Here is a 10,098-nt window from a genome sequence, read left to right as displayed (position 1 = left end):
CTTAGGAAAGGGGAAAAGTATTTTTCAACAGCTGGTTTTACCTAAAACTTAGGTAAAAACAAGCTGCAACTTGTTGAAGTCTTTATTGCTTTATTGCTGAACTGTTTCCTCTGACAATAAGGTGCACTCTAGTCTATTTTTAGTGCTTTGTCACTGAATAGTATTGTTTGTATTACAGATAGCCTGCCATCTTCCTTGCTTCAGAAGTTTTGCAAGACAGAACCAAGCAAGTGCCAGTAGAGAGGGAGAAGGGCTGGAAAAAAGCACTGAGTTTTGAGAGATGAGCCAAAAGAGAGCTCTGAAACAGGTAGGAATAGATGATGGATCCTGACTTCTAGATATGCTTCAGCAAATTCATTATTCTTAGAAATAAGAAGTGAAATTGTAAAAATTTTCTCAAAGTGGAGAGCAGCTTCAAATTGTTACCATTTTTGTATTTTTGAAGCTCATCACTTTTAAATCTCAAATGCTTTCATAAATCTTTTTGAGGAAGGTGCAATGTTTCCCTTGTTTCCTCAGGAAGACAGAAAAGGGAAGGAGAACTGTGTGATGAAACAGAATCGTACATGAAACTGATGTTCATGTTTGGGTGTTTTGCTATCCCAAGTATCTGGTATGAAGTCAGGTTTGAAATATTGAATATTGCAGTATTTAAGTGCAGCTCTTGATATGCAGAGTCATCAGGAAGCATTTTTATCCTTGAGACTTTGTGGATCTGTGGAACTCTTACCTAAAGAGGCCATCTCTGGATCATAGACTGGTGGGATTTTCTGGGAGCCTGCAGCAGCTTGTAAAGGATTTTGCTTTTGTTGTTTAGCAAGCACATTGAGTTTTATTCAGCACAGGAAGATTAAGGAGGAAATTTGGGGGAAATAAATAACTACCTAGATACAACATCTGTCTGTGTAGACAAATATGTTTATTTTCCAGTACAAACTCAAGTCATTAATGAATGGGAAAGTTTTACTCTGAGGTGGTGGCTGGTGTTCACCTGCAGGCTTCTGGTTCTAGACAGCAAAGACCAAGGAGTTTAAATGAATGGAAAGATTTGGATCACTACTGTTCAAATTCCTTTAATGGATAATTAATTGTGCCATTGATGCAGAAAAACAGGCTAAGTGAACAAAACATCAGCTGTTTTGCTACTTGTTTATAAAATGGGAGACATTCCATGGCTTGGCAAGTGAGCAGTTAACGTAGTCACAGAATTAGTGTGATATTTGATATATACAAATAACAAACAGATAATCCCTCTATTTCCTTAATTAGGTTTTCTTTTAAAGGGAACCAAGTTCCTTTCCAGCTGTCCTCTAACCCCCTTTCTGGATTTACTAGAGCTCCTAGCTTTCTCAGTGAATTGCAAAAGAGGCTCTATGGACAGAAGCTTCACTGACAGTTGATCATCCTGAACAGGCTCATCCAGCATCCAGAAAGAGGTGGAGGCACCTATAAGAAAATAAAAAAGTATGTGATTTTTTTTTTTAATTATTTTTTTTTAATTAATTACAATTACGCAGTTAGGTAGGGACAGTGAATTAAGAGAATGTAAGCCATACTTCTTTGGGCTCTTCCTAGTTTAGAGTATTATATTTTGCACTTAATGTGGGTTCTGATTTAATCAAATTGTTTTCATTTGTCCTTTTTAATGGAAAAAAGGATGCATTGGTTCTATATACCTACACTTCTTACAGTCTAAACTTCTCTATGAAAGGATGCCATGCCCCTTTACAGCCTGAGCTGATGGAGCTAAAATTAGCCAAGGCCAGCAGTTGTCCCTTAAGGTATGCTAATCTTAAAAGTTTGGGAAAATTTTTTTGGTTTGTCCAAACTTCTTTCTGAGAGCAGCTGAAAATAAGGATCTAAAGTGTCCTCAATTTTATGTTTGGTTTTAGTTGCATTTTATTGCTTACACTTCTGTGTCTTCTGTTCTAATTTCACACACATGCACTTCCTTCATTGCCACTGTTCTGATTCATTTGTACCCATTTTGCTTGTACCTCATTTATCCATGGATCTCTCTAACCTGCATCTCCCACCTCATTTGCTGCCCTGAGAGCTGCACTCTTACCCCTGTGTCAGACTTGCTTTCACCTCGTCTTGGCACAGCAGCAGTGGTGGCAGTGAGAGCACTGAAGAGAAATCCTGCCCTCCTGGTTGCCCTTGCAACTGCAGCAGTTCCTGGATGTGTGGGGAATCACTCACTGCTGGAAAAGTCTCACTGATTCTGCTCCTCATGCTGGGCCAGATCCAGGGGGTCTGGAAAAACACAGCTGCCAAATTTTAATTGTTTTGGAAAATACTACGGAGTGCAGTGTGCAAATATAGTCTGGTCTTTCTTGCCCAGCCTGAGCTACAGGGCTCTTCCTCTGCCAAGCAAAGTGGAGATGGAGCCTGTTCAGTGGCTTTTTACATTCAACTTCTTGATCTTACAGTGAAATCATTTTAGGAGTCAGATTGAATTTGTCACAGTGTTGTGTCCAGACAAGGGAATGGGATGCCAGATTACTGAAGTGCTGCATTTTCTGTGATGGTCTTTTCTGTGTACCTCCAGAGGGAACACTGCAAGGCTTATTTCCAGGCCCAGCAGAGCTTCCAACCTGAGCTGCTGCTTGAGGCAGAGTTAACAAATTCAGATTCATAAATAAAGTTATGCAAGTAACCCTGAAAGTATTTTGCAGGTTGTTGTTACAGACATAAGGTCAAGTTTAATTCACCTTTTTTCAGAGATCCTGAGATGGCTTAAGGAATGGCAGTTGTTTTCACAAGAACAGGAATTTCATGCCTAGAATAAAGTTTTGAGATTTTTTGAGAGAATTTCAAAGAATTGTGAGCCAAGTATGAATGTGATCATTTTAAAGTAAAATTGCATGTAAGAGTCCTCAGTTTTTAGCCAAACTCCCAATATTTTGTTCTTGTCAATGAAGTAATTCCGCTCTGAAAAATGGTTGATTGTGAAGTAGCTTCTGACATGTTACAGAAGAGCTTGGAGCTTGGTATGGTTGTAATAAAGAGAATGATCATAACAATAAATGCCAGGAATCATTAGGAATGTTTATTATCAACTGGCATAACTTCTGTTTACTGGCTTCACAGGCAAACTAAACCAGAGGGTTTTCCTTATCGATTTTACAGCCGTGTGATGCCCAGAGATTACATGGCACAAGTTTCTATTCTGTTATTTTTTACAAGTTTGTCACTTAAGACCACTTAAACCTTTTGGTGCAATGACTGTTGTGAAATCAAGTTTCAGCCAGTGTTGCGTCACACTGATAATTCTACATACTTTTCTCCAAGTTAAGGGACATATTTTCCCTCAGTTTAAGCTGCTGTAATGAATACCCTCATTACTAATAGACTGGGGTGGGACAGGAAACGGCTTTCAAATTTTGCTTCTTCACTAACTGTGGGAAGTGTTGATGTGCAAGTAAAGGGATTGGCTGTTACTTAATGTACATCTGTGAGCCAACTGCAAAACCTCACTCTTTGTCAGTTTAATAAAAATGGTAGAGGTGAGTGTGAGAGTCTCTAATCTGAAGTATAAATGTGTACATCAGTGTGATGCCCGATGCTGTCTTGAATCTCACCAGCAGTACTGGAAAGATTTCTGCTCCCCCTGGCCTCCAGTGGTTCCTGTGTGGTTTGAAGAGCACCCTCCCTGCACTCCCCTCCCAGCTGAACCCCTGGAAATCATGGCAGGGCTGGTAAAGGGATCCAGCACACCCCTGGCTAAGGGGTGCTGCTTCTTCACTCCTAACATGAGCCCCAGGCCAGATGCTCTGGAAGTTATGGATAAGCTGATCTATTTGCAGGCTAAACAGCAGCAAATGTTTTGTGAATTCTGGATAAATGAGGAGGGAGTAAATTAATGGACCTGATCTATTTATCCCAAGATTGTATCAGATTGATCTCAAAGCAATTAGTGTGACTTACTTAGTGTGACTGTAAATTACTAGTGGTCATAATTAGAGTTTTGGGTTTTATGAAAGCTTGCTTTCTTGATGGAAAGAGATTTTGTTTGCTTGCTTGTTTGTCTTAAAAATCATCTCCAGAGTCTACACACATTTGTTTCTTCACTGGAAATCTGTTTCTTTCAGAGGTAGGAGACATTTTGGTCACCTTGATAGACAATTGTTTTTTTTGCTTTATTAGCAACCATCTTATTCACTGAGCTGGCCAATAAAATGTTTCAATACTGTACAAGTCATTCCCCTTGTGCCCCATTTCCTCTGAGGGCTTGTGTTTCTTGCTGAAGAATGCCCCCTTTCACTGGTCCTGCTGCTCTGGAGCAGTGCTTTCTGTTAAAACCATCCCTGATCTAGGCCTGGGAACAGGCTCGCCCTTCACTGTTCACTCCTGGCTGTTGATTGAGACCAGATGTGACAGCTGTTCACCACCGTAGGGTGACAGGGTCTGAGGTGACTTATTTCTAGACTTTTCTTAGGTAACTTTAGAAACAGTGACCTTCAATCCCTGCCTGTCATCCAAAACAGTAGAGCAGAACTGTGTTCAAATAGTGATTTTGCTTTGAAAGCCATATATTTTTGTCTCTGTTGAACTCTTAAGTCTCCAAGGATCTGCAGGTCTTGAGCCCAGCTGATAAAAGGAATGCAACTGGCCATTTATTATTTTAGCTAATAAAAGAGGATATTGTATATTAACTTTTTCACATTCCAAGGCACTAACAACAGAATGAAGGTTAAAGGCGTCTGATATTCACAATTAAAGAATGGAGCCTTTGTTTTTAGCACAGTATGCAGCTGAGACAGAAAGAATATGGCAGGAAATGAAAACCAGGTGGCTTGAGTTTCAGTTTTTAAGACCAAAGAAATGACCTTCAGAAAAAGCTGTTTCCTCACTCAATAAAAGTAAGTTAAATGTATACAAAATCCTTTAATTATTCTTTACATTAGTTTGCAGATGTTTCTGTACATGTATCTTACATTTCCACAGAATTAGGACAGTGATGTGTAGATTAGACTTAAAAACTCTACTGAGATGGAGCTAGAGCTTTCTGTAGCTTTAGGTTCTACGTTCATTTTGACAGGACTGGAATGTACATAATATTCAGTGAGTGAATTTTTTACTCATTTCAATATATATGAAATATTCATCTGTATACAAATGTTAATGTTTATATTGCTGTAATCCTATTACCAGTGGTTTGGGTTGGAAGGGACTTTAAAGATCATCTAGTCCCCCTGCCATGGGAAGGGACATCTTCCACTAGGCCAGATTCCTCAGAGCTCCATCCAGCCTTGAACACTTCCAGGGGTTGGGGCATCCACAACTTGTCTGGGAAACGTGTTCCAGTGCCTCCCCACCTTCATAGGTGCCCTCTTTCAGTTAAAAGCCATTCCCTTTGTCCTGTCACTCCATGCCCTTGTAAAAAGTCCTTCTACAGCTTCCAAGTCCCTCTCCAGATTGTGTCAGTACCTTAATAAAGATCACAAACACCTGATATTTTAGAAAAAGCAAAATCAAAGGCATAATTGTTTCTCATTCTCTCCTGTTTAGTATTATATTTATCGTGAAAAATGTAACCATGGTAACTTAAGCTTAGTGTAAGGCATCCACAAAGTGCAATGACAAGTCATCATTTAATACAAGTGCAGATTTTCAGGTACAGGCCTTATTTAAAGCTTAGAAAATTGGAGACAGCACACTTTGTAAATCAGCTTGGGTTTTTTTCCTCTTGAAAATGGTGAGCATGAGTTCCTCGTGAGAAGCTGTAGGGTTGTTTTGCTGCCCCCACAGCAGCAGCAGCAGCAGCAAAGTTGTAGTTGCCATTAGAGCTCCAAACTCCAGTGCAGCTGGAGTCTCCTGCAGGAGGAGGCTGGATCATTTGCCTGGGTGATGCTGGAGCAGTGCTCAGGAGCACAGGTGTAAAGCCTGGTTATCTTAATCAGGTAGTGTGTTTCCAAAAACTGTTTTTCTTGTCTGAGGTTATTCTGTGTTTCAGGATGATGTTTGAAATTTCCTGCCACCTCCACACAGACTATCATAGGCCTGGGACAGCAATGGGTCAAGATTCATTCAAGAAACTCAGCCTTACTTCTCCAATCTTTTCTCTGACTCTGGTATTCTACTGAAGAAGCAAGTGGGCTTCTTGATTTGCTAAGCAAGTCTGTCTTAGTCCAAGGTGCTTCATCACCACCCTATGATTTTTTGGTTTTGCTGTGTTGTGTGTAAGATTTTGGTGGGACACCTCTGCAGTGTTTACAGAAACAGAGATGTTTTATTACCAAATGCTGTCATGCATAGCATCTGCTTACTGTTTGTAGAAGTTAAGAGTTAGTAAATGCATAAGCATTCATGTGGCTTATATATTAAGATCTCTCTGAGTCACTGTCTGAAGATGGGAGAATAACTTCCCAGATATTCTGTCTTCCCATGTTAAGATGCGTTTAACATGCCCCTGTGCAAGAAAACCCCACATCTATGCTCCTGGGTGCAGGTTGCCTTTTCTCTTATGGCCAGTTACAGTTTCTATACTTCTCTGTGTTGAAGCAGCTCTTGGGCATTTCAGTCACTAGAGACAGACCTGCAGTACAAACTTCTTGGAGTCACTATGTTTTCATACTTGGATTATTCTGTTGGTGTTGGAAAAGCAAGTCTGCAGTTCAGGACAGCCTGTCAGCTGCCAGCTCTGCTTCCTTCATGCTGGTGTAATGCCATGTACCTCAGTCATTTTATGTAGTATAGGATATGCAGTGATTAAAAAAAAAGGCAAAACCAAACCAAAGCACAGCCACCACCACATTTACATTTTAGTGTGTATCAGTAGTTGCTTGAATTGCATCTGTTTTCATTGTGTTATTTTTAATTACTTTTCAAGCGTGGCCAATAAAGAATTCTCCATTGTCAGAGGCCTCCAGTCTGGGTCCTTGCTGCCACTGCAGGATGCCTGTGTGATACAGATACTGCCATCTGGGAGATGTTTTGAGACTTCCTGTGCAGTTCAGGTATCAAAGAACTTCCTCACACATCTGTTCAAGGTTTTGCCTCTGTTCTTGCCTCCTTTCAAGTTCTTGATGCTGCCTTGTTACCTGCCTCTGGAGTTTTGCTGCTGGGAATTGTAATTTTTTCCTCCCGTAGGAATTAATGTGCATCTGATTGTAATACTTCTGTTACCATTGCAAATCATCTCTGTAAACACAAGCAATCCTTTTATTTATTCTCCCCTATTTCAGGAAAGGGAGCTCTTCCCATTGGTAAAAGTAGTAATCCTCAACCCCGCTCAGCTTCTCTCTTAACACCCCAGCTGATGAGCAATTACTTTTAACTTTTTACTTTAAACATGTTTCATCTGTTGAATTTTTATATTGTTCTACTCATACAGTTTTTTTCTTTAATTGGATCGTTTTCTTGGTACATCCCATCCATTTTATAGGACTTAAAGCCAAAATAAATCTCCAGCTATCTTAATCAAGTACCAGCTACCACTGTGTTTAGCTCAAGTGCTTTCTTTTTTACACCAGAATATATTTCTTGAGGATGGAGATTTAAGGTCTTGGCCCAGTGTTATGTAGAACAAGGGTCTTAACAAGGAAATAGTTTTGTTTTGCTCTTTTAATTTGCAGTTAAAATGTGGAACTGTCTTGTACACCTGCTGTGTTGTCAAAAGTTTGACTTACGTGCTTAAAATCAGGTAAGTGTGGGTGTAAAGAAGGAACAGTGCATAGAGATTAAAGCACAGTAGAGGATACTGGGATTTCCTGCTCTGCCAGAGTATTTGCTGTGTCTTCATTGCAGAAATTGTCTCAGTACCAGTTCTGGGAAACCATCTTGAGGGGAATCAGGGGTTTTTTTCAGTAAATCAGAGGACACTTGTTACCTTGTTCTGAGGAGAAGAGTTTACTTAGCATGAGAACGATTAATTTTATCTGCTGTTTTCTTGAATGTTGTGTACACATTGGATACAGTATTTTGGGTGGTTTTATGTTTCTTTCTAAGTATGATACATCACTGAAAGTTGGCCCTTTAGCCCCAGTTCCTACTGGGATGTTTCTGTGGAAACAGGCATTTTTTTTCCTCTGGAAACAATGGACTTAGAGCAGGTTTTAGGGCTTGCAGGAATGAGTGTCAGGGTCTGACTTCTGAGGAGACCAGGAGATCTGCAAGCCAGGACTGAGCTGGTAAATCCCCTGTAAACCTTGAGAGAGTCACTTGAGGCCATGCTGCTCCTGGGGCTCGAGCACCTGGGAGAACTGTACACAGTTGGGAAGGCTGTGCCAGCCATGCTTGCAGTCCCTTCCTCTTCTTTCTAGAGATATTGATGCAGATTAATGTTTTATTGTCTTGCACATTCAAGAACACTAAGAAATACTGTAATTCAGTAGCTGTTGAAAATTCACCCACTTATTTGCATCTAGGGTAGATTATTTCAAGGCATGTTTAGGGTGTGAATTCTTTCCAGCAGCCTGCCTGTAGATAGGCCTTGTGAGAGCCCTGCTGGTGCTATTCACTGTGACAGAACAATGCTTTCTGTCCTTCAGGAGGCAGGTTCCCTTTCCTTTCTAGGGCTTGGCTGTATCTCATTGCTGAGACAAGAATGCTTCTTAGTGTTTCTTTTTTCATAGCAGCTAAACTGAGTTGCTGGAGTGAGCTGAGGCCATCTGTCCTGATGCTGGAAAGGAAGAGTACAGCCTGCTGTCAGCTATCTTAAGCTCCTGGCAAATCAGGGGTGTGACGTGGGGGACTTAGGAAGGAGTCTCTCGCTGAATTGCAGACCATGGTGATTAAACCAGTCTGCCCTACTTGGCATACTGGTTCAAGATGTTGCTGTTTAGTGGGGAGCATCCCAGTAATGCAGACACAGCTTTTCCTGCCTCTCTGACTGGGTTCTCCTCCCTTCTTCCACGAGAGTGGGTTTGAGTCCATAACATACTGTTTGGAAAATTAGTTTCCTGCGTAGTCAACAGAAAAAATCATGGAATCACTAAAATATGCTACTGAAACATGTTTCCTGTGCTAAAGGAACTGCAAAACCTGCCAGGAAGTGCTGTGTGATAGCAGTATGATTTGTAACATTATTTATTGTAAGTAGTCACTAATTCTGCCATGGCTGGACAGCAGAGTTAAGATGTTAATGCATTATTAAATCATTAGTACTAGTATACAAGCATAAATTTATTCTTAATGTGAAGTATAAATCAAAAAGCCATATCCTGATAGACTCACATAGTTTTGTTTTGAGAAAGAACAGAATGAACTCTCACCTTGCCATTCCCCAGACACGCAGGTTTGACAGTTTTGAACTCCAAAATTCATCTCCCAGATCTGAACACTGGCTGCTTTATGGCACTGTTTTTCTACCAGCAAGGTGCTTTTTCATTCTCACTGTGCTCTAGGATTTGGGGAATTAGAGGGGAGTAAGGCAGCTGTAACGTAAGCTTAGAAGCTCATTTCTGACCTGCTTTATTCTTGTAGCTGTATCTGTGGCTATGTCTGGAGATGTTAATAGTGACATTATCTGGAGCACAGCCATTGACCCAACCTTCTGATCCTGCAAGAGGATCAAGGAAGACATCTGCACTCATGCAGAATTTTACAAATGTGCTTCAGGCTTTGTGCAAGTGCAGGGCCCATCTGTATGGGCTGCATCTATAGATTTTTATCTGGGGACCAGGCATGTGTGCTGAGCATTATTTATTCCATCCATTGCTAAGTCAAAATACTGTGCAAAACACATGTATAAGAATATACAATGCCAGAAGAACTTTAGCCATTGTACTCTGCACACATAAAGAGTAATTCATGTGTTTTTTAGGAACATAGAGCAGATATTCATACTGTGTGAACTGTAAAAGTCTTCTACAGTGAGAGATAAATCCGTTTAAAAGGAGATTGAATAGAATGCAAGAGGTACTCAATTTTGGAGTCATGACTTTCTGATACCTTGTTCCAACTTAAATAAATAGAGGGTGGAATCCTCATTTCTTAGAGGCTAGGTAGTGTTTAGTTGGCAATGCTTCATATTTTAGTCTGTTGGATCTTTCTTTTATTGAAAACTCTCTGCAGTTCTTACCCACAGAGGCAGGATTTTCATAAAGAACATGCAAGATGAACTGATGTTGATGTTTGTAAGCCAGAACAAGA

This window comes from Zonotrichia leucophrys, chromosome 7 (genome assembly GCF_028769735.1).
Source record: "Zonotrichia leucophrys gambelii isolate GWCS_2022_RI chromosome 7, RI_Zleu_2.0, whole genome shotgun sequence".
Taxonomy (NCBI): domain Eukaryota; kingdom Metazoa; phylum Chordata; class Aves; order Passeriformes; family Passerellidae; genus Zonotrichia; species Zonotrichia leucophrys.
Note: the sequence above shows the minus strand (reverse complement) of the source record.